The following is a 25,374-nucleotide window of genomic DNA, read 5'->3' as shown; positions in this document are numbered from 1 at the left end:
TTTCTGCAGCTACAGGAGGGAATACTGACCCAGACCACTGGAACCTGCTGCTGACTCTGTCAACTGAATGGACTTTAACTAGAGCAAGGATTCACAGTTGCTGTAAACTACAGGGATTTCTATAGTATAGGGAGTGTTACCATCACTGACTGGCTGATTTCCTGGCTTGAAAACTGTGTTTGTGGCTTCACTCAGAAACCAAATGGCTTCCAAGTGGTCTTGCCCTGAAGAGGATTATTCCTGTCCTGTGTGTTGTGACATCTTTCGAGATCCTGTTCTCCTGTCCTGTAGCCACAGCTTCTGTAAAGACTGTCTGCAGAAATGGTGGAGAGAGAAGGGAATAAAGGAATGTCCTGTTTGTAAGGCAAGACATTCAGTGGATCCACCCAGAAACCTGGCTCTGAAGAACCTGTGTGAGGCCTTCATACAGGAGAGACATCAGAGAGCTCCAACGGGGTCCGAGGATTTCTGCAGGCTGCATGCTGAGAAACTCAAACTGTTCTGTCTGGAATGTCAACAGCCAGTGTGTGTTGTGTGTCGAGATTCTAATAAACACACAGTTTCAGACCCATCGATGAAGCTGCCCTGGATCACAAGGAGGACGTCCAGAAATCACTGAAGCCTTTACAGGAGAAACTGAAGGTCTTTAAGAAATGTAAAACAAACTATGATCAAACAGCAGCACACATTCAGTTCCAGACTCAGACAACAGAGATTCAGATTAAGGAACAGTTTAAGAAGATGCGTCAGTTTCTGCAAGAGGAAGAGGATGCTAAGATTGCTGCACTGTGGGAGGAAGAGCAACAGAAGAGTCAGATGATGAAGGAGAAGACTGAGGGTTTGGACAGAGACATATCAACTCTTTCAAACACAACCAGAGCCATAGAGGAGGAACTGGGAGCTGAAAACGTATCATTTCTGCAGAACTACAAGACCACAATGCAAAGAGTCCAGCTCACACTGCAGGACCCACAGCCGGTCTCAGGAGCACTGATAGACGTGACCAAACACCTGGACAGCCTGACCTTCAGAGTCTGGTACAAGATGAAGGACATTGTCTCCTACACTCCTGTCATTCTGGACCCCAACACTGCCCATCCACAACTCATCCTGTCTGATGATCTGACCAGTGTGAGACGTGGAGAGAAACAGCAGCTTCCTGACAACCCAGAGAGGTTTGGCCGCATTGGCCTTGTCCTGGGTTCTGAGGGCTTTAACTCAGGGACTCACAGCTGGGATGTTGAGGTTGGAGACAACACAGTTTGGAATGTAGGTGTCTTAGCAGAGTCCTATCAGAGGAAGGGAGATAAAAAGGGTCAGTTCTGGAGCATAGGGTTAGCTGAAGGTAAATACAGAGCAGACTCCAGAACACCAGGGTCAGGCACTGATCTCTCAGTGAAGCAGAAACCTCAGAGGATCAGAGTCCAGCTGGACTGGAACAGAGGAGAGCTGTCATTCTCTGATCCTGGTACAAACACACACCTACACACCTTCACACACACTTTCACTGACACACTCTTTCCATACATTAAGACTCGTCAGATTGGTGGTTCTCTGAAGATGTTACCAGGGAAGGTCAGAGTAACTCTGGATAGACATGATGATGATGATGATGATGATGATGGTAACAAGTGGAGTTTTTAAAGGGGAGCAAGTAAAGGGACATTACTAATAATAGTATATATTTTGTCGCTGTCGGACAGAAACCTCTTATCTCCGTATTAAACTAAAGTTTTCCTTTACTTGATCATACTACAGCGTCACCCAAAATAATCAAAACATTATGCATTTGAATTTGAATCGTGAAAAGTAACAGTTTTGGAACATACTGTAATGAGGTTTCCACCCGACAGAGATGATATGATGTGTTGTGGTCTGGTCTGGGGAAATCTCACTCTTTTGATTATCACCTGTCTTTCACAATCTAAAAAATATGTGATGTGTATAATTATAATGATTGAATGATTTTTTGTTACTGATGGTTATTATTACATTTTCGGTTCGAGTTAAATTATAAATCTGCATCTGTAGTTTTAGTAATGTATCAAACTAATACTGTATTTATTTTGTATTCTTTCCACATATTATACTCAGATCAATAAAACAAATGTGGTTAAAAACTTTGAGTCTACTTATGAAAATTATTGATACTGTACATACTGATAACCTTGGCTTGCAGTAGAAAAGAAAGAATAGAGAATAAATAAATGACTGGAGTGAAATGTATGACTACACATGAGGAGAAGAATGGAAATAAACAGGAAAACAAGACACTCAACTAAAATGACAGAAAGCCATCCTGTAGTACTTTGGAGGGGGGCACAGATAAGATATTTTTATATAGCCTACCAAGATGTCACAACAAACTAGATATAAAATAAAAACTGGTCAAACAATGGCCAGATTTGTCAGATCGAGTCAAACAAAATTAAACACCTCAACTCCAACATTCCTGTTTGTTCACTCTCATTTGTGATATTCCTGAATCCATATGCAGACACTTAACACTGTCTGTCACAATTTGTAATCCTTGACATCTCTAACACACATTTTCAAATAAAGCCTTGTGGTCGTGCGCTGAAATAACTGACCCTATAATCTTTATTTACAGTGGTTCTCAAAGTGGGGTCCAGGTGAGGGATTTGGGACCCCCAGGGTTTCCTCGAAGGTGTTCCAGGGGTTTCCCAGGCCAGATTAGTTAATATAGCATCAGGATGTCAACGTTTTGAACTTTGGCTATTTATGAAAAATAATGTGGAATCTAGATTTTTTTTAAATGTTTTCTTCTGGGAGGGGGTCCCTGGCACAAAATCTTTTCAAGGGGGTACAACGCAGCCAAAATAGGCCTACATATCAATTTGTGGATCCTTGACATGAAAACGTTTGAGAACCACTGGCTTTATTACATTTAATACATACATGTTTATTTATGTCTGCCAGTGAAGTAGTATACTCACTCACTCCTTCTCCTCATAGTGCGTTATTTTTACCAGAAGGTGGCACTGTTCATTCATGAAATATGTGACATTTCTCCTGTGTATGTGATGACCCTTTGGAGGCGTCTACAACATTGTATTTTCACTGCCAAAGCTCTATCATTAGAAACTTCTGTCTATGTCAGGGGTCTCCAACAGGGGGTCTAGAGTTACTACAGTTAACTTTAGAAAGTTTTAGCCAATATACGTCGGTTATTTTTGGCAAAGAGGTTTGGTGTCGAGGGGAAGAAAAGAGCAGACCAAGTACAGGGCCAATGGTCAATTTTACTAAGTATTGAGTGGTTAAGTGGTTAAGTTTCTGAAATAAACAAAACAAAACACGAATTTACACAACACTGCTAGTCAATGAAGCTGTGTATAATATCTATGAAAAAAGTTTAATCTGCAACACAATACAATTGTTCATCTCTCTCAGTTTAGGGGTCCTTGTGAACGCTGAAGAACCCCTGGTCCATGATGTTGGTTCCAATATCCATGTCCTTAGGCCTAAGTTCATATACTGATTATGGTAGGAGGTTGTTGTGTCATTGACAAAAGTCTGTTTATATGAGCTGTGTTATTAAAATGAAATGTGAAATATTAATAATGGAAGGTGTGTATACTGTAGTGATTAAGACACCTGCCATTGAACCTGCTTGTAGCTAACTGTCAAGCTGGCTAAGGGTCTACTGTTAGCAGTGCAGCTGTTCCATCCATCATAATACAATAATAGCCTACCCTACTGTGTGTGTGTGTGTGTGTGTGTGTGTGTGTGTGTATGTGCGTGCGTGCGTGTGTGCGTGCGTGCGTGTGTGTGTGCGTGCGTGCGTGCGTGCGTGCGTGCGTACAGCGCATAACAAACTCTGCACTTTGGGTGCTCATAACTTTGAACGGGTATGGATAGTTAAAATACAAAACCTTACCAGATATTACATTATTCATATGCTCTTTGAATTGTATGATTTTTACCGTAGACATTTTTTTTACATTTTCTCCCAGAGATCATAAGCAGTCAGAATTCCCATTGCGTTTCCACACTGTAGACTACCTGGTTAACCATAAATACCCTCTGAAGGCGAAATCACACCACTTACCTGTTTGACAACATACCTGAATGAGGCAGAAACAACCAGAGGGCGTTTCCTAATTCCTATTGCCCATTCAAATAGATTTTTATAAAACAACCATATATCGAATAGCCCACTAAATATTCATATGCACTTTGATCTGTATACATTTTACATTACGCTTACATTTGTTGTGCATATGTCTTAAAATGTGACCTATTTTATGCTTCAAGCTAATACTGGAGCAAATACTGGAAGGAAAGTGTGTGTGTGCGAGTGTGTGTGCACGTGTGTGCACGTGTGTGTGTGTGTGTGTGTGTGTGTGTGTGTGTGTGTGTGTGTGTGTGTGTGTGTGTGTGTGTGTGTGTGTGTGTGTGGACGTATCATTTATGTGACCAGAAGTCTCCACAAGGATGGATGGACGTGTCTAACTTTTTCGGGGACAGTTTTGAGGTCCCAGTGAGGGAATTCTTAAGGCTAATGATTTTTAGACCTACTGTAAGGTTACAATTACTATAAGATTCAGGCTTGGTCAGTGTTTGGATTAGGCATTTAATAGGGGGCTTAGGTTGAGAGCATTGTAAGATTAATGTAACACAATTCTATTTACATTTTCACCCAGAGATTAGGCTGTCATAGTTTGCATTGTGTGTCCACACACCTGTTTTCCCATAAACACCCTCTGATAAAAAAACATCACACCATACCGGTATACCAGTTTGATAACATACCTGATGGCTGAGACATGCATGTTTCCTTGAAGACTTATCTAGGTCCTTTACTCATGATTGTTGTCTGCTGTGTTCGACATGTATGCCAACAATATTGTATGTAACTGTTCTGCCCTACATGCACTTTGTAACTGGCTGTTTTCCTAAATTATCTGACTGCAATGATGTTGTTTATGTCCTTTGTACAAGGCATTGTTGTACTTCTGCTTATGTGGACATAAATACACATTTGAATTGTGTGTGTGTGTGTGTGTGTGTGTGTGTGTGTGTGTGTGTGTGTGTGTGTGTGTGCGTGCGTGCGTGCGTGCGTGCGTGCGTGTGTGCGTGTGTGTGTGTGTGTGCGTACCTTGCAACAGTTCAGTAGTGCCATAGCTCCACCCCTTTCCAAACCATGATATCCTACAGGTTATTCTGCTTCTCCTCACTGAGGACACACACAGAGACAGACAGTAAGATTCACCTTCAGATCAAACACAACTTCCAGTGAGTGAGAACACACTGTCTTTCTACAGGAGGGAATACTGACCCACTGGAACCTGCTGCTGACTGTTATCTGAATGGACTTTAACAAAAACCAGGATTCACAGTTACAGTAAACTACAGGGAACATTTCTATAGTATAGGGACTGGCTGATTTAAAACTGTGTTTGTGGCTTCACTCAGAAACCAAATGGCTTCCAAGTCGTCTCATCCCGAAGAGGATTATTCCTGTCCTGTGTGTTGTGACATCTTTAAAGATCCCGTTCTCCTATCCTGTAGCCACAGCTTCTGTAAAGAATGTCTGCAGAAATGGTGGAGAGAGAAGGTAATAAAGGAATGCCCAGTTTGTAAGGACAGACATTCAGTGGATCCACTCAGAAACCTGGCTCTGAAGAATGTGTGCGAGGCCTTCATACAGGAGAGACATCAGAGAGCTTCGACAGGGTCTGAGGTTCTCTGCAATCTGCATGCTGAGAAACTCAAACTGTTCTGTTTGGAATGTCAACAGCCAGTGTGTCTTGTGTGTCAAGTTTCTAAAAAACACACCAAACACAGTTTCAGACCCATCGATGAAGCTGCACTGGATCACAAGGAGGAAGTCCAGAAATCACTGAAGCCTTTAAAGGAGAAACTGGAGGTATTTAATAAATGTAAAACTAATTATGATCAAACAGCAGCACACATTCAGTTCCAGACTCAGACCACAGAGATTCAGATTAAGGAACAGTTTAAGCAGATGCGTCAGTTTCTACAAGAGGAAGAGGATGCTAGCATTGCTGCACTGTGTGAGGACGAGCAGCTGAAGAGTCAGATGATGAAGAAGAAGACCGAGTGTCTGAACAGAGACATATCAACTCTTTCAAACAACATCAGAGCCATAGAGAAGGAGCTGAGAGCTGATCACATCTCATTCCTGCAGAACTACAAGACCACAATGCAAAGAGTCCAGCTAAAACTGCAGGACCCAAACCCGGTCTCAGGACCACTGATAGACGTGACCAAACACCTGAGGAACCTGACCTTCAGAGTCTGGGACAAGATGAAGGACATCGTCTCCTACACTCCTGTCATTCTGGACCCCAACACTGCCCATCCACTATACACCCTGTCTGATGATCTGACCAGTGTGAGACGTGGACCAAAACAGCAGCTTCCTGACAACCCTGAGAGGTTTGACCACTATGGCATCGTCCTGGGTTCTGAGGGCTTTAACTCAGGGACTCACAGCTGGGATGTTGAGGTTGGAGACAACGCATGCTGGGCACTAGGTATGCGAGCAGAGTCCACTCAGAGGAAGGGAGACAAAGCAGGTCAGTTCTGGACAATAGAATTAGAAAAAAGTAAATACGCAGCATGCTTCTCATCAGGGTCAACCACTGTTCTCTCAGTGAAGCGGAAACCTCAGAGGATCAGAGTCCAGCTGTACTGGAACAGAGGAAAGCTGTCCTTCTCTGATCCTGATACTAACACACACCTACACACCTTCACACACACTTTCACTGACATTCTCTTTCCATACATTGGCACTGGTCAGATTGGTGGTTCTCTGAGGATGTTACCAGGGAAGGTCAGAGTATCTCTGGATAGTTAGACATGATGATGATGATGATGATGATGATGATGATGATGATGGTGATGGTGATGATGATGATGATGACGATGATGATGATGATGATGATGATGATGATGCTGATGATGATAATGATGATGACGATGATGATGTGGTGCTAACAAATTGAGTCTTTAACCCATTCAGGCCGGGTACACATTTTAGTGTATGGGAGGGGCTTACAGTACATGTACAGTATATATCAACATATTTGTTTTTGTAGACTAATTTCTGATTTGGGCCTAACTATAGGTTAGGCCTAAATGGGTTAAAGGAGTCATCCAGACCAAAACACATATAGGGTTAAATCTGTCTTTTATCATACCCCTTTATACCTGCTTTATTCCATTTTTTTCATAGCTGCCCCTGTTGCTAGATTTCGGCTGCCCCTGTTGCTAGATTTCGCAGGCCCTCTCATAACTAACAGAGTGTATAGCCTTTATACTAGTGCGGTTATTTCTTCAGCTTCAAAGTTATTATTTTTTTATTGGATTGTGTTTACACAACGTCCTGAGACCAACCAAACCACTGTTTTGACCTCACAGGCACCCTTACTTGTCAAACCGACCCCTCCCTCCCCTCCCTTTCTAGCCTCTCCTCTCCCTGCTCTGGTGCAGAGCAGAAGCCGTTTGACAAGTAAGGGTGCCTGTGAGGTCAAAACAGCGGTTTGGTTGGTCTCAGGACGTTGTGTAAACACAATCCAATAAAAAAATACTAACTTTGAAGCTGAAGAAATAACCACACTAGTATAAAGGCTATACACTCTGTTAGTTATGAGAGGGCCCGCAAAATCTAGCAACAGGGGCAGCCGAAATCTAGCAAAAGGGGCAGCTATGAAAAAAATCGACTAAAGCAGGTATAAAGGGGTATGATAAAAGACAGATTTAACCCTATATGTGTTTTGGTCTGGATGACTCCTTTAAAGGGGATCAAGTAAAGGAACATTACTAGTAGTGATGTATCAGTGATCTGTCGATGTCGGACTCCATATTAAACAAAGGTTTTTTGGGGTTTTTTTTGTTTGGTTTTTTCGTAAATTAACACCCTACTTGATCATAATACAGCAACACACATAAGAATCAAAACATTATGCATTTGAATTTGAATCCTGAAGAGTAACAGTTTTGGAACCGACAGAGATGATGTGTTGTGGTCTATGGATGACAGTCAACACTAGTGTCTAAAGTAACACTAGTCTCTGATCTGTGATGTCATCAACATGTTCATATGGGATGATTATGTTGTTATGAATAATATCTACTGTTTAGTGTGTGTGTCACAGAGACTATTGTTTTACGTATTGTTGGCCGTCTGAATATAATAAAATAAAATGTAAAAACAAAAAGAAGCAATCGCCAAAATATTATGTCAGGGGAAAACTACATATATCAGCTTTCAGCTATGCCATCACCCCTACTGTTCAATTTTGGGACACCAGACAGACCCATGAATGTGCCTCCAATTAGGCTAAACCTAATTGTAGATTTAAAATAAATTTTACACACTTGGTTCAACAGTGTTATTATTATGTAGGGCCTATTATAATGCCATGTATATTCTGATTTGTGTTGCATCTGTAGTTTTACTATTTAGACTAATGTGTCAGACTAATACTAAACTTCTCCTACGTTTTTTTTCCTTCATTATTTTCATGTGTTTTAAAACTTCAAGTCTACTTATGAAAATTACTGATTTACATACTGATAATCCTGCAGTAGATATTAAAGTGAAGAATAAAATCAATGACTGGAGTGAAATGTATAAATACACTCAAAGGTATAGACCCATTTCTTGTTTACAAACATTGAGACTAAATGCACAGGTGACTGTATCATGTAATCAATTCCCAACAATCCCCAAACCTGTTGTTTTGGGGAGCACATGTTTCATTGGCTCATTTGTTACCGACCTGCGCACGCATCAAGGTTCTTATCAGTTTAACGTGGACCAGAAATGCATATATTATAGGTAAAGAGAAGGATGGAAATGAACAGGAAAACAAGACACTCAACTAAAATGACTAAATGATATACATCAGGGCGGGTGCACGTTGCCTTTCCGAAATCTCGCTATTCCGACCATTGAATTCCATTCTTCGAAATGGCGGTGTGTCCAAATGTTAGGCCTATATAAGACCCGCCATTCCGAAAGGAAACAGCACCGCCTTTTCGAACATTGACTTTAATGTTCGAAATGGCGGTGTTATTTATTTTTCTATAGCACCCCTCCATTCCGAATAGCCTATAACTCTCTCTCTCTCTCTCTCTCTCTCTCTCTCTCTCTCTCTCTCTCTCTCTCTCTCTATGCGCACGCACTGTGCGTCGGGCATCGCTGCCAAAGTGCACCAAAAAATGAGAGAAAAAGAAAAAAGAATCATGATCATCATAATAACTCATATTTTCGCTGCCTAAAAATAATCACTGCATGCATGCATGCAAGCAAGCATGCGTGATGCCAGATCAATGGTTGTGATGCCTGCTCTGTTTAATTAATTTGATATGTGGGTGGTGCATAGAAAAAGTGCGCAGTCGGGCACAAAATGGATTGCAGCGGCGGCCTCTCTCTCTCTCTCTCTCTCTCTCTCTCTCTCTCTCTCTCTCTATCTCTCTCTCTCTATCTTTCTCTCTCTCTCTCTCTCTCTCTCTCTCTCTCTCTCTCTCTCTCTCTCTCTCTCTCTCTCTCTCTCTCTGAAACCTGAAACGCAGCTTACTTCTCGTTCATGTGTAATTTGGGGCTCTTTGACAGCTCTCCAAAAACCCATCAACATTCAGAAGGCCTTTTCTCATCTATAATTCTCAATGAATGTCTGTTATACTCATTTCTAATTCTCTCCCACCGTCCCCGTCCCCTGTGACCCAACACACAATGTGCGCACATCTACCACATAACGGTATTCGAAACTAAGTTATGATGCCAGGCAGAATTTACAGTTAAACGCACACCTTTTAAAACATCCAACAGCAGCTTTCATCCCAGAGCTGTAGTTGCGCTCAACACGCACATAGCTGTGAGACGGGACACTTTACTTTATGCTTTTTATACATTGTATTATCTTAACTTATTGTTTTGTCTACACACTAAATTAGAAGCCAAATTAAACAAAGCCCAGGCTTAAAATGTGATCTTTCACAGCTGAACTTGTATATTTATTTCAAAGTAGACATGAGATTTACTCCACGGCAAAAAAAAGCAAATAAAACAATGGAATTATGAATGATTATTAACAGTGCACCCCAGCAAAATTGCGGCGCTTATCTCGGTCGGAAACGGGCGATCAAAAAATAAAACCAGCGGTGATAAACCCTGCAATAAACCAGACAGATCATATAGAGCTTATACTTAGTTTAGCAAGATATGAATGTATATTCAACGTCTCTCTCTATCTCTCCTCTCTCCCTGTCTCTCCTCTCGCCCTCCCTCTCTGTTCTATCACTCTCTCCTCGCAGCCCGCTCCGCGCGTAACCTCGCATCACCAGGCTTTCGCCGCGCGTAAAACGTCTCCATTTGCCACGATTTGGCCTGCAATATTCTATTTTAGGCATAGCCTATAGGATACATACAATATTTCTCCTCACTCCAGTGGCACTTTCCTTTTATCTGACTCTCTGAGCAACTCCTCACAAAATAAACTATGCACGATCTGGGGAGTTCCACATTTTCGTGGTAGCGTGCAGGAGAACGAATTGGAGACGTTTTAGTGTCTGTCAAATTGGTTGTACGTGATTAGTGGAGCGCCCTCTTGTAATTGTGGACATCCTTGACGTTTAGGAAGTAGTTATAGGCCTAGTTGTCATGAAGTTCAGGCAGTTCCCTTTTTCAGCTGTGAGACTGTAGTCTAATTAGCAGATGTCATCTCTTGTCGAATCCCCACACCAAAAACTCCACTCATACCTACAAACCTCCAGACATCACCACTTTGATCCTTAATTGGTGGACCATATTCGTTTGATGTCACAGCAGGAGCTAATGACCGGCGCAATTCACACATCTATTGTTTGTTTTTCCTTGAAAGCAAATAATGACCGCGCTAATTGATCCATTGGTAACTGGGAACTATACCAGTGGTTCTCAACCTGTGGGTTGGGACCCAAATTATTTTGTCCCCAGATGATTAACTTAATATGCGCCATTTTAACAGTAAACAAACCAACAAAGTCTACGTCTATAGAGCAGTATCTGCACATTTCTAACATGACAAATTAAACATTGGCCAAATTGTCAAATATTAGAGGCCCATTTCTGTCTCATATACGTAAGTGCAACCACTTTTAACACGCTGTCTGTGATGAGGGGCTGCCTGCGGTGCTGAACTGACTGACTTCACGTTCTCGTGTGCAATGGGAAAATTATCAATCAATCTGTCTGTCTGTCTGTCTGTCTGTCTGTCTGTCTGTCTGTCTGTCTGTCTGTCTGTCTGTCTGTCTGTCTGACTGACTGACAGAGACAGATAAATGAATTAATAGGCCTACTGTCATTGCATTTCCATTTTTCAATAATAAACCGAATTGCGCAAGTAGGCCTATAGGGTCAACGAGTCAAGTCAACCCAATTAGCGCAGCAGTCCCACAGCTGGTCTGAATGGACTCTGACCAGCTCTGCGCTTCTCAAAGTTACATTAGATAATTTAAACCATTGTGGCACATTCTCAGACAACTAATGATAGCCTAGTCTATTCTGCATTCTGGTTGTCGTCACCCCAAATAACGGATTACTTCTTCATGGACCTTCAAAATGCATCACATCACATCACATCACATCACAGCGGCAGGCCGGCAGCGACAGTAGGTAAGGGTTATTCACAATTCACAGTCTTTATTCAGTTTATTGGATGACTTTTCAGACAGTAATGAATAATGATAATGAATGCAGGAGCAGCACAGCCAGCCTGCAGGTGCACTTACTGCGGGCGACCACCGTGCACCCAAATCGATTATCACAACAACCATTGATCAGGCATCACGCAATATTTTGGCATGCATTCCGTGTTTATTTTTAGGCGGAGCAAATACCGGTAGGCCTACATATTAGTTATTAGGCTCTGAATCTATGATGATGATCGGCTTGGCCTTTTCTTCTTCTTTTTTTATTTTTTGGTGCCCTTTGGCAATGTGTTCCCAGACGCACAGGACGCACAGTGCGTCATGCATATTATACGTCCATATAATTAATAGTCCTATATGGCATTCATATTATTCACTTTATTATCGACATGTTGCAATTATAGGTCAATATAATTAATATAGGATATAATGCAGCAGCACTCTTTATGTGCAAAGCCCTAGTGTTGACGGGGATCCGGCCGTTCTGGCTCACCTTAAGCCCTGCTGGTGGAATAATCTGCTCAAATTCAAAATTTCGGAATGGCGAGGTCCCGACTGCAATTTCGAAACCCCACCTTTCCGAAAATTAAAATTCGAAAACGGGGGGTTTCGAAAACGGGGTGTTTCGAAATGGGGGGGTTTCGGAATGGAGAACCGACCCCCATCAGGGTTCGGCAACCTTTTTTGACATGTAGTGCCATGTTTTTATTTTCTTGACAGTACAGTCAGTGTGCCAACATCAATTAATTATGACACCACATCGAAATGAAATACCTCACCTATCTCCCAGACTCCCTCTCCAGTTCAGAGTTTGAATAAATGTAGAATTCATAGGCAGGGTGTAATTTTCATACAGATGTGAGGCACCCTCATATAATTTACTACATTTGTAACCTAGCTGCTACCCCAGGTGACTGGTCCACATGGCACATGCTCACTGAAATTAATGGGTTAACTGTCTATTGGTGGACGGGTCTCCTGAGATGGGAGAGACACAGTGTTTCTGATGTGTAATGTGACTGCATTCATAATTAAAGTCTGACTATCGAAAAATGATCTGAAGTTATGGTTGTAGTACACAATACTACAATAGTGGATTTTCATGATTCATTTTGTAACTCGGGGATGACCGATGATGTATCCCTTTTTTATCGATTAGATTGATTTGTGAGTGACTGAGTGTAGACATACCAGACTCAGGCCACGTATGACTGCATAAATCAGCCATCAACCCACACCACACAGGCATTAGACCTTAGTCACTGACACACTGTGTAGGCCTACAGAAAGACAAACCAAAAAGTAGCAATATTACAGATTTATTTTTCTTCTTTGCAAATTATTTTAAAAAATGATTAAAAAAAATAATAATAATAAAAAATAAAAAAGGAAAATGATTAACTAAAGCTGGTTGCAGACTCCACTGCGTTTTTTCCATTGTGTTTATCATTTTCCTTTTTTATTTTCATTATCAACATTTTTTTTTAATCATTTGCAAGAAGAAAAATAAATCTGCAATGCTATCCAATACTGTGGCATGGGCAGTGCTTTCAGCAACATTGTGCCCTCTAGTGGCTGAGACATGAATGAGTGAAATGACCTAGTGTGGGCTTCCCTTGTTGGTTGAAAACAACTGTCACTACCAAAGAACACTACCGAACTACACCATAAACTTAAGTGTCATCAATCAAAAATCATCATCATCCAAGGTATAATTCACAACTGTGTTAGTCAGTCACAATGGAAACTCCCCTGTCAAGTGGTATGATCCAAACGTCAAAGCAAGGAGCCCTGTTATCTCGTGACTCTTTTGGACGATTGGACAGGAAGTAAGTGATTATGTGTAGCAAAGAATTATCTGTTGAATTAATAAATGTACGTTTTAACCAGCTATTGTCATTGTCTTGTCATTTGTAAACTAATTGAAATGAACAATGAAAATGGGGACAAGCTGTTAAACAAACTTGGAATAGGCTACACAGGCTTGCATTGTAGCATTCAAAATGTTTGGTGTTGACCACCTGGCTGTAACAAACTCACAATGCGCTCACAACGCCTTGTGCGCTTGTAGATCTGCTATTTTCAAACGTTTCTTTTACTTTTGGTAATTAAGTATATTTTGATGAAAATACTTTTGTACTTTTACTCTAGTACATTTTAAATTCCGGACTTTAGTATTGATGCTTTTACTTAAAGGGGAAGACCACCCATTTTCAATATTGAACTATGTCATTAATAGACCTATACCTTAGAGGAGTTGTGTGGAAATAGAAAAAAGGTCCCCCCCCTTCTGTGTTGCCTAGAACTGGAGGATTGATTTTGGGGTTTGTATTGTAAAGTACAATGTGTGATGTCATCAAGTTGTACTTACAAACCCCAAAATCAATCCTCCAGTTCTGGGCAACACAGAAGGGGGGGAACTTTTTTTCTATTTCCACACAACTCCAAAGGTATATTAATGACATAGTTCAATATTGAAAATGGGTGGTCTTCCCCTTTAAGTAAAAGATTTGAGTTCCTTTTCCACCAATGCAGAAAAGCGTGATAATGAGAAATTAGTAGTATGTATGTGATAGAACCAGAAAATAATAAATGTATTTCAGGAAGATTATAGGCCTATACTGCCTTTACCCCACCCTGCCAGTGAACACAACAGTTTTGTTCAGGAGTAGAGCGGTTATTTGGGAGCCCGAATGTTTCACTGTGGTGTCTCCTACTAGCTTGGCATCTTGGCAAAGTATCAATACTATAATATAGAAATACTGTTACAAGTAAAAGTCTGGAATAAAACATACTTGAGGTGAAAGTACAAAATATAAAAAACAGAAAAGTAAACTTACTCATTGTGAACATGTTCAAATGTATAAAAAAGGAAAATAGCTGATCTACAAGCTCACAATGCGTCACATCGCGACACATTGTGAGCTTGTAGATCTATTTTCAAATGGCCGAAATGTAGACCCATATAGGGATGAAGTGGTTAACGTGCATGTGTTTTGTAATAATTAATACAAATCTACAAAGTATTTAGTAACTGAAGTTTTCAAATAGCCTAATTGTGGAGTAAAAGTACAATATTTTCCTTTGAGAGGTAGGGAAGTAGAAGTAAAAGCATTGAACACTGGAAATAGTCAAGTAAAGTACAAATACCTGTTTACATTGCCAAAGCAAGTGTCAAAACATAATGAAAACAGAGATTTTTTTTGTGGAAAATACTGTGTACCGTTGGAGGTGGTACAGCATTGTGTTAAACAGAGCTATCATGTTACATGTTATAAGCTTTTTGAAACAAATAGTCACTTTCAATTAGCAGAATGTACCCCCAAACTTTATATAGTAAGCCTTTAGCCTATACAAAAAACCCTCAGATTTATTTCTGTATATACTGTATATACATAGTTCATTCATATGTGCAGTAAGTCTATTATGTCAGAGGTCCACTCGGTACAGATTTGGGTCGTAGTCTATAGGGTGGTTGTATTCCGTATTATTCCTTTGGCTGTCTCTCTATGTTGTCTTCAGCACCAGAAGAGTTCTCAGTGGTGTCAGGAACACGTCCTCAACTACAAGGATCTTCTGCGAGCCGTGACGGTCAGAGAGCAGAATGTCGTCAACCAATCATCAAGGACGATGATACACGAAAGAAGAAGCAGCTGCGTCGACTCATGAACAAGTTCAAAGTGCAGCGGAACACCAGTGAAGGTGTGTGTTTTTGCTAAATATGTTCATTGATTTTAATAAACATACAGAATATAAACATACAAATAAACACCATGCAAAAAAATAATAATTATACAGTAATCACTAATCAGTAATCATCATAGAGTAAAAAATAAATAAAAAGAAGAGAGAAAAAAAGATGTAAGGATACGAATGAAGTGATCACCTCCTGGCCATCGATAGCCTCTCACTCCTAACTATTCATTTCATTTTCCGCATGCCGAGTGACATAACTGATACTAAACGGTGTCGCCGCCATGGTTTTTGATTGATTGAAGAATTTATTAGAAGTTTGCAATAGAAAAAAGTACAGTTTCATGACAGTACAAATCACTGGTACAAGGTCAACTAAAAGGAGATCCTAGAAAGCCGAGGCTTATTTCCACAGGAACCACACTTTAAGTATCTCATATAACATTGAAAGACAGACGGATAGAACATAGTACTTTATCTAGGATAATATCAGTTTCAAAAGCATAACATCAAATACAAAAGGCAGAATACAAAGAAAAAGGGGGGGGGGGGGGGAGCATGGGGGCTTAGTCTATTTACAAGTCACGGGTAGCTGCTGTCTGAAGGTGACTTTTCATACCAATTTTGAAGGAGGCTAGGGATTTGCTCTCCTTTAGGGCTTGTGGAAGGGCGTTCCACATGTTGATGGTATAGCAGGAGAACGAGTTAGCGCCTTGTTTAGTGTTAAATCTACGCTGATGATGATTAGTGGAGCTGCCTCTGGTGTTATGATCGTGAACATCCTTGACCTTTAAGAAGTAGTTTGTCAGGTACATGGGAATCTTGGAGGTGTAGTGTATCTTGTACACCAGGCCCATTGCAAGATGCTGTACTCTGTCAGCTACTTTGAGCCACCCCACGCTTTCGTGGTGATGCTCGGTAAGGTGGGTCAGAGGAGGGAGACCAAGCACAACCCTAATTAGTTTGTTTTGGGCTGTTTGGAGCTTTAGCTTTAAGGCAGCTGGGGCGTCGCGATACCAGACAAGGACTCCGTAATCAATGAGGGGCCCAATAAGAGCACCTCCTAGTGTCTTTCGGGATTTAATATTGATCAGTGGGGCAACTCTTTGCAAGAAGCGAATTCGTTGATTGACTTTATTGATTACCTTGGTGGTCATTTTTTCACTGGATAGGTTAGCCTCCAGGATGCAACCCAGGTAGCAGATGTGGTTTTTTCTTTCTATCACAGTGTCACCTACTTTAATTGTGAAGTTCTCAACTAGGCTAAGTTTCTGACTAGATCCAAAGAGGATACATTCAGTTTTGCCTAGGTGAATTGAGAGTCTGTTGTCATTGAGCCAGGTGCAGATCTTGTTAAGTTCACAGTTAAGGGCCTTTTCAACCTGCAATATGTCTCTGCCTGAGACTAGGAGAGCCGAGTCATCCGCGAACAGAAACAGATTGCAGTCACAAGCAGATGACATGTCGTTTACGTATATTAAGAACAACAGTGGTCCTAGTATACTCCCTTGAGGTACTCCACAGTTTACTGGGAGGGGGGGGGACAGGGTTCCGTCACACTGGCCTAACCAGGAGCAGTTCGTGTGTGCACATGGGCGGGCGCGGCGAGTCAGTCCGCAAGTCTCCAGCCAATAGCATGTGTTCTCCTCCCCCACCCCCCTCTGCTCCTCCTCCTCCTCCCCCCGCTCAGAGAACGCAGCTGCGTTATGACGTCGTCAACACATTCCGATCGGCGAATCAGCGTCGTGAATCAGCATCTTGTGATCAGCGTGGGTGGGGGTTTCCCAGAACTCATGTGTGTTTCCAAGTACACCAGCCAGCGCCGCCGCCGTACCGTACCGCGCATCGTGTCGCGGTAAAATGCGATCGTATCGATCTCGCTATGAAACACCAGTAGCAGGCATGTTATGTTGTGTTTGATTACTAGTTCGTAGTGCTCCTATTCTGACTGTTTCTTTGGTTAGCAAGTAGCACTAGCAAGCAACAGGCTAGCCACTAGCCAGCCAGGCACACATAACAACACTATGTCATGTGTTGGTCGGTGAACCAATCGCTCTGCTCCTCCTCCTCCTCCCCCCGCTCAGAGAACGCAGCTCTGATTGGTTAGGGAAAATCTACACTTCCTCCAACAGTGATTCTAATGGGATCGCCCAGGCTTCATTTTCTTCCGAGCTCCTAATGAAGCCTGGGTTTCCGAGGCTAGGGTTCCGTTGACTTCCACCATCTGTTCCCTCCCCACCAAGTAAGAGTGCATCCATCTCACTGCTGTGCTATCAAGACCAATAGCTTTGAGTTTTTCAATCAGAATAGAATGATCGACGGTGTCAAATGCCTAATGGAGGTCCAGCATGACCATGCCATCGTGAATTTCACGTTTGATGTAATCATTCAAATAGATGAGGCATGTATCTGTGGAATGGGACTCTCTGAAGCCAGACTGGAACTCGTAGATCAGTTTATTCTCTTCAAGATATTTAGCCACCTGTTCATAGACAATTTTTTCCATTACCTTAGAGATGGAACTAAGGATTGAGATTGGCCTGTAGTTGCCAGGGTCAAGTTTACTGCCTTTTTTGTGCAGGGGGATTACCTTGGCTAATTTGAAGTCCTGGGGGACATAACCCTGCTTGATAGATAGATTAATAATATGGGTAATGATTGGGGCAATGGTGGCAGCTGAGTCTATGAGAAATTTGGGGGCTATTTTATCATGGCCAGCGGCCTTGAATTGAGGTAGGGTGCGCAGTTTTTTAAACACTTCATCAGTTGTCACCGTGGCAAGTTTAAAGTTGTCTTTGCATACCCCAAGGTTCCTGTAGAATTTCAAGATGTGCCTAACACCAAACAGCCCAGATGGAGCGGGCAGTTTATTGACCAGATTTTTGGCCATGGAGGTGAAGTAGATGTTGAGATTTTTGGCTACATCAAGACTATCAGTGAGGAGGGTTATGGGAGTTTGGATGGATATGTTGCTGGCTATGGATCTGAGTTTAGCACCACAGCCTAGCTGGGTTTTAAATAGCTTCCATAGATCTCGTGGTTTGTGGATGTTTTCCTCAACTTTCTCATCCAAGTAGTTTTTTTTGGCAGAAAGGATTAAGGAGGTTGTCCGATTTCTCAGTTTATTAGCCTCTAAACTGACTATTTCTAATTTGGCTTCAAGGTGTTTATTGGGGCCTTTTTTGAGTTTGTGATTATATTTGCGTTTCTCAGAGTATTTTTTGTCTCTGAGTTTCATTGATTCACAGATTTCCGAATTCCACCATGGCTGTGAGCGGGCTTTAACCCTGACCCTACGCAAAGGAGCCACTTCGTCTAGGGTAGTGTTGAAAATGGATTTAAAGCCTAGCCAGGCTTCATCGACCTGAGTGCTAGCTAGTACTGGGGACCAGTCAGATTTCTCCAGTTTGTGGTTAAAGGCTTCGCTAGAGTAGGTTTTGAGGTTTCTAGCTTCAACTGTTTTGTGGCCGTCAGCTTTGGACTTATGTATTTTGCGGGTGCAGTAAATGATATCATGGTCGCTTAGACCACCACATTCAATAGTCCCACTCGCGGAGACTTTAGATTTGTCTGTGGTTACAATGAGATCTATGGTGGTTTGAGAGTTATCTGTAACCCTTGGCTTGGTGATGAGCTGAGTGAAACCCTGTTGATTACATAGCTTATTGAACTTTTTGAATAGAGGAGCTTCTTTACGAAGCATGTCTATGTTCCAATCGCCAATAATGTATTTTTCAACATTGTCCACCGGTGCAAGGCTCTCCTCCAACAGCCGCATGCTGAAACAATGCCCAAATAATATCTGTCTGACATGATGAAACAAGTGACCAAATTTGGAGATGACTGACTGACATCACTACAGTGCCCAATTTGGAGATGACATCACAGACTGGCTGGACACGGAACACCATATATGGGCATAAAAGAGAGCCAGACAGACAGAGATAAGAGATCTCCATATAATGTATGGGCATGAAAGGGAGACAGACAGACAGACAGACAGACAGACAGACAGACAGACAGACAGACAGACAGACAGACAGACGGATATGAGTATTGCACAACTGGACATAAATGTGACTATTCTGCCCAACAGGTACCTTTCTGGGTTCTCCAACATTACTTCTGAGACTCCTCAAATACTGTGCACACCCCCGGGCACAGGACTAGTAAAAAAAAAAAAAAGGATAGACACCTCTTGTACCACATGTGGGATAAAAATAGTAATTGTACAAGCACTAGTTACCAGTAGCACAGAAACAATAGTAAGCCAGAATGCTGTCATGGAAATCCTCCAAGCACAGTGACGGACAGCTTAGTTCCAACATAAAATAAATATGGGTCCCAAATATCAAAAGTGTCTAGCTTGGAATGCAACACATGCATGTATGTATGTATTCACAAGGGATACAGTCCATTATAATATTATGCCACATTTGTTTTGGATGGAGCAACGTCCTTGATCCAGAACATGATAATATTCTTCCTGGCAGCAAACGTTAGCAAGTTGAATAACCTTTTATGCTTGGCATTTTCAATGTGACCATCTGGGAGAAAGTAAAAGCAAAAGACTCGTGGGGTTTAACTCGATAGGAACACCAAAGATTAACACAATGTTCTGTTACTATTGTATATATCAGACCATATAGTTCCGAAGCTTCACGCTGGACCAAAGACAGTGAATGTAATTACCAATCTGTCTTGCATTTAAAGCAAAATGAGGATGCACTGGCATCCCGTGTGTGTGTGTGTGTGTGTGTGTGTGTGTGTGTGTGTGTGTGTGTGTGTGTGTGTGTGTGTGTGTGTGTGTGTGTGTGTGTGTGTGTGTGTGTGTGTGTGTGTGTGTGTGTGTGTTTTTGACTGATTGATTGAACACGTTATTTGTCAGAAATGTGAAAGCCAGGTGGTACAGTAAGACATTAAAGCTAAAAGCATATCACACACAGAAAAGTCCTGGGGACTTGTTTCCATTGTGGCCCTACAGTATTCAATTAATCAACATGGCATACAAAATAATAATAACACAATAATACTAGCCTACTAACTAGAAAGGTGCAATTCTGGGACATTTAATACATCCATGTTTCTTGTTCTTGTCTGCCAGACAGTGAAGTATACTCACTACTCACTCTTCATGTCCCGTAGTGTGTTATCTTTACCAGAAGGTGTCAGTGTTTGATCATGAATGATCATTTTCTCCTGTACATGTGATGACTATTTGGAGTGTATATTTCCTATTCCTAAGCCCTATCATTAGAAATGTCTGTATGTCTGTCTATCCTGGGGTCTTCAACAGGGGGTCCAGGACCCCTAGGGTTGGGGGCCCTCGGAGTTACTACTGGGGGCCCGCCAAAACTTTGTTTTAGGATAGGATTTTAAACACTTGACTACAGTGGTTCTTATAGCAGATGTATACAAGCTCACAGCCGTGTGAGCTTGTATTGTAGATCTTCCATTTTTGAATAGCCAACATATACAGTAAATGTATAAAGTGGTTAAAATGATTTTGATGCTAAATGAATAGTTTTTTAAATTCGTTTTTATTATTATTAGTATTATTATTATAATGTAATTCTTTTTCACATTCCTAGTGCCAATAATTTGATAACTGGTCTTGGGCCGTATTTCGACCAGCTTCATTGGGACACGCAGGGATGCTAATTTTCTAAGAGATACGTTGTATAACTTGTAGCCTGTATATAAGTATAGTTTAATTTATAAAATAAATATTTGTGAATTAATTTTCTCCTTTGACTTTAATAAAAAAAAAATCTTTTCCCAAATATGGAGATGACTGACATCATAGACCACATGGGACTTACTCATCATGTCTATATACGGGCATTCCAAGATATGGGCTTAATATTGATGACATCAGGGATCTCCATATATGGGCATAAATGGGACAAGGACTGACACAGAGATCTCCATATGACCATTCATTTATTAGTGAATGAATTTTCCCCATTGACTTGAATGGGGGAAATTCAAACGCTAATACGGAATACATTTGCACGGTGTGACAGTCACAGCAACCACACTTGCAATTAACAATTGCATCTTGAAAACTTGAAAAAGAGATTATGTCTCAATGTGTTTTTTACTGGTTAAATAAAGGTTAAATAAAATAAAACATCTTTCTAGTCAGGAGCAGCTAGCTAGGGGTTCAGTCAGCGAGTCTTGCTCAAGGACACTTTTGACACAAGCCCAGAGAGAAGGGATTTTACCCAGAGAAACCTTTCCGACTCCCAGGTGGCCACTTTAATCTCCTGAGAGAAGCACACTTGACTAGTGTGGACTAGCCTGGGATCGCTTCCAATTTCGGGCTTTTGATCAGGTCGGGAGTGGATGACGTCCTACGTCATTTTGTATTCAAAACGGACTAAACTTTGTCCGGAACTACCAACCGGAATCAGTTTTAACCCAGCACCCAGTGCACTAACTGGGTTAAAACTGATTCCGGTTGGTAGTTCTCGCCAAAATGTAGTCCGTTTTGAAAAATGACGTAAGATGTCATCCGGTCTAGACCGGATCAACCAACCTGTTTAGTAAACGAATACCAGGCTTTCTTCTAGAAAGCCTGGTGAGGCGAGGTTAAGTGTGGACTGGTAGAGATGAACTGAGAGAAGCACACTGGACTAGTGTGGACTGGTAGGAGATGAACTGAGAGAAGCACACTGGACTAGTGTGGACTGGTAGGAGATGAACTGTGTAACATTGGAGTGGATTAGTTTGAAAGAGAGTGTCTGAGTGACAGTCTGGTTTTGCTCTCCAATCAGTCAGCGGGGGTGTGGCCCGGGGGGGCTGTAGACAATCAGACGATAAGGCGATGGTTCCCACAACTGAGACCCCACACAAGTGCACGCACGCACGCATGCACGCACGGACACACACACACACACACACACACACACACACACACACACACACACACACACACACACACACACACACACACACACACACACACACAATGTTTTTTTCTGCCGTGCCCAATCTGCCCATGTTCTTATTCTTCTTTCATGTATCATAGTCCATGCCTATGTTAACCATCTAAGCCCATACATTCTTCTTGTGTAATGAATAGAAAAAGAAATTGGCAGATCTACAAGCTCATATATTTTTCTATAGGGACCACACTTTGACAACCACTCGTTTAGTGTGAGGCCTACTTTGTAATACTTACGCTGAATGTTAACTCAGAGTGAACAAATGTACATAATCATCTGCACACACTAATAAATACAATGAATAGATAGAGACTAATACTGTGGTAAAAGAACAGTAAGAAGAAAGGGCTAGTTCCTCCAGCGGAGGGATTACTAACTAGAGCTTTGGTTCTCAAAGTGGATCTCGGATGTTAATTCAATGTTAATTTAACTCTGAGAGACTCTAAGAGTTAAATTAACATTGATTTTACAATATAAATTCTGGTCTCAGAGATAGAAATACCATTAAATTGTAACATGTCAAACTGGGCTTACTTGAAATTAAAATTGTTGGGAATCACCGCTTGAGCCATAAAAATCTCTCTTTTGGTGGTCTCTGGCACATCTTTTCAAATGAGGGTCCACAGGTTAATAAGTGTCAATTTGGAGGTCCTTGACATGAAAAGGTTTGAGAACCAATGGACGAGGAACTCCTCAGTCAGATTGCGCCCACTTTGAAAAATGTCATCTCCAGCTGTGGGAAAACTGTGAATGCAAGCTTAAAGTACAATGTATAGCAATAATGGCAGATCTACAAGCTCACATTTTGCTAGGGACCACAGGGGTTCCTGCACGAACCCCACTTTGACGTTTACAACATTGAGTTTGAGGCCTACGTGGTAAAATCCCTAAATATTGATTTAACTCTATGAGAGTGAACACATATACACTCTCAGAGTTACACGAAAGGGTCCATTTGGTTCCATTTGTGCACTCTCAGAGTCAAATGTATGCCGTTACAATTCATACTGTAGATGCTTGCACTTTTTCTATCTAATAAGGACGGCAGCCTTGCTTAACCCCTCTGTTTATAATGGAGTATCGCTTTAAGCAATATTTGTCAAGGAAACTCATTTAATCCCCATCATCCATTGTCAGTTAATTGGCAACATGTGCTACTTTACAACATAATTAATTGCAATAATCGTAATTTAATTGTAACAATTAAGACAAATCGCAGGGCCAAAGCTCACATAATGAGGTTATTTAATTACACACAGTGTCATGGATAACATTCCATGTGTGGGAGACAGTGTGTTTGTGTGGAGAGGAAACACTGGAACCAGCCAATTGTTATGCACTTTTTAAGCATTATAATTTCTAAGCAAACGTGTTCTTTGTGAGCTATAGGCCTACATCACCTCTGTCAGGTGGAAAACTCATATGTCCAAAACTGTTACTTTTCAAGATTCAAATTAAGAAATGGAAAAATGTACAAGAATACCACATCTATAAGTTCATGTGAACTTGTAGATCTGCTATTTTCTTTTACCTAATGCTGGCCCCATGCAGAATAGGGACACTATAGGGGTTCAAGCGGTTATTAATCGACTAAGAACCTCTTTAGCCAATGATATAGCCCTGTATAGATTTGATTGTGTAACTGATGGCCTGTCTGGAATCATGAAGAGTTTTGAAAATTGCATCTTACAGTAGGAACTTTGTTTTTGAATTTTTACATGATCCACTTGTACTCTAGCATCCCTATTCTGGGGGGGGGGGGGAACTTTAGCCGGAAAAAGCAGATCTACCAGCTCACAACGCGTCACGGACGCGTTGTGAGCTGGTAGATCGGCTATTTTCGGGCAAAGAGGTTTGGTGTGCAGGGGGGAAAAAAAGAGCAGACCAAGAACCGAGCCAAAGGTCAAGTTTACAAAGTATCGAGGGTTTAAGTGGGTGGTCCCTGCTTCATCTCTCTCCCAGCTAAGGGGTCCATGGCCTGAAAAAACGTCAGAAGACCCCTGATCTATACCGTTTAAACGTGCTTGGTCACAAATCACAATACGTTGCAGTGAAAGTGTGTAATGTTTGCTTTCTAGACGTCCCTGGAAATCACAGAGGAAGAGGATGCATACTACTGAAGTTTCCTGTTCCTGGGTAGTAGGTTGGAGGCTCCTCTTTCCTGGACTGCACCACATGCAAGTAAGAGAACACAAACTTTACATTTCTGACTTGTGTTTCCCCCCCCCCCCCCCCCCCCTCCCAGTTCCGCTCAGTTGCTCGGTATTGTTGTGCAACCGTATAGACGTGATGGGAAAGAAGGCCTGACAGCCACAGATATCAGTGATTAATAGCGTGCATGCCATGTGATTTGGACGAGGCAGCACTTTGAACAGGTTGCGTGTGTTGTTACGATGCTTGAGTGCAGTGGTGGAAAAAAGTAGTCGCATATTTTACTTGAGTGAAAGTATCAATACAATGCAATATAGAAATGCTCTGTAAGGGTGCCCTCACACCAAAATACCTAGAGTGGAATCCGCCAATGCATTTCAATGAGAATGGAGCGTTTTTTTGCAGAAATCCTCTACTGGCAAAAAAACGCTCCATTCTCATTGAAATGCATTGGCGGATTCCGACAATGCATTTCAATGAGAGTGAAGCAGTTTCATGCCAGCAGAGGATTTCTGCAAAAAACGCTCCCTTATCATTGAAATCCATTGGCGGAACGCGGATTCCACTCTCATAGGTATTTTGGTTACAAGTAAAAGTCTGGAATTCAAAATGTACTTGAGTAAAAGTACGTTGGCATTAAAATGCACTCAAAGTTTTACCAAAGGTAAAAGTACGAAATGTTTGAAAATAGCAGATCTACAAGCTCACAGCGCGTTGACGCGTTGTGAGCTTGTAGATCTGCTGTTTTCGAATAGCCAAGGTATAAAATATGGCTAAAGACAAAGTGTTTCATGTATGTTTTATAATATTTTAATTTATGTCTGCAAAGTAACTAGTAACCAAGGTTTTCAAATGAATGTAGTGGAGTAAAAGTACAATATTTGGATCTGAGATTTAG

The 25,374-nt window shown here is 41.5% G+C and overlaps 1 pseudogene across 1 annotated transcript in view; it reads left to right on the top strand.

Moving 5' to 3' along the window:
• The first annotated feature begins 202 nt into the window (after positions 1-202).
• The window catches only part of LOC308290667 (E3 ubiquitin-protein ligase TRIM35-like), a 42,360-nt pseudogene continuing 17,188 nt past the window's right edge, over positions 203-25,374 (top strand). The window contains exons 1-3 of the transcript in view: positions 203-1,575; positions 6,173-6,820; positions 15,205-15,273. The product of the transcript in view is annotated as an E3 ubiquitin-protein ligase TRIM35-like (transcript). The remainder of the gene's footprint in view (positions 1,576-6,172; positions 6,821-15,204; positions 15,274-25,374) is intronic.

The sequence above is a fragment of the Nannobrachium achirus genome, assembly GCF_963921795.1.
Source record: "Nannobrachium achirus genome assembly, chromosome: 9".
Taxonomy (NCBI): Eukaryota; Metazoa; Chordata; class Actinopteri; order Myctophiformes; family Myctophidae; genus Nannobrachium; species Nannobrachium achirus.
Note: the sequence above shows the minus strand (reverse complement) of the source record. Positions and strands in the feature narration are given on the sequence as shown.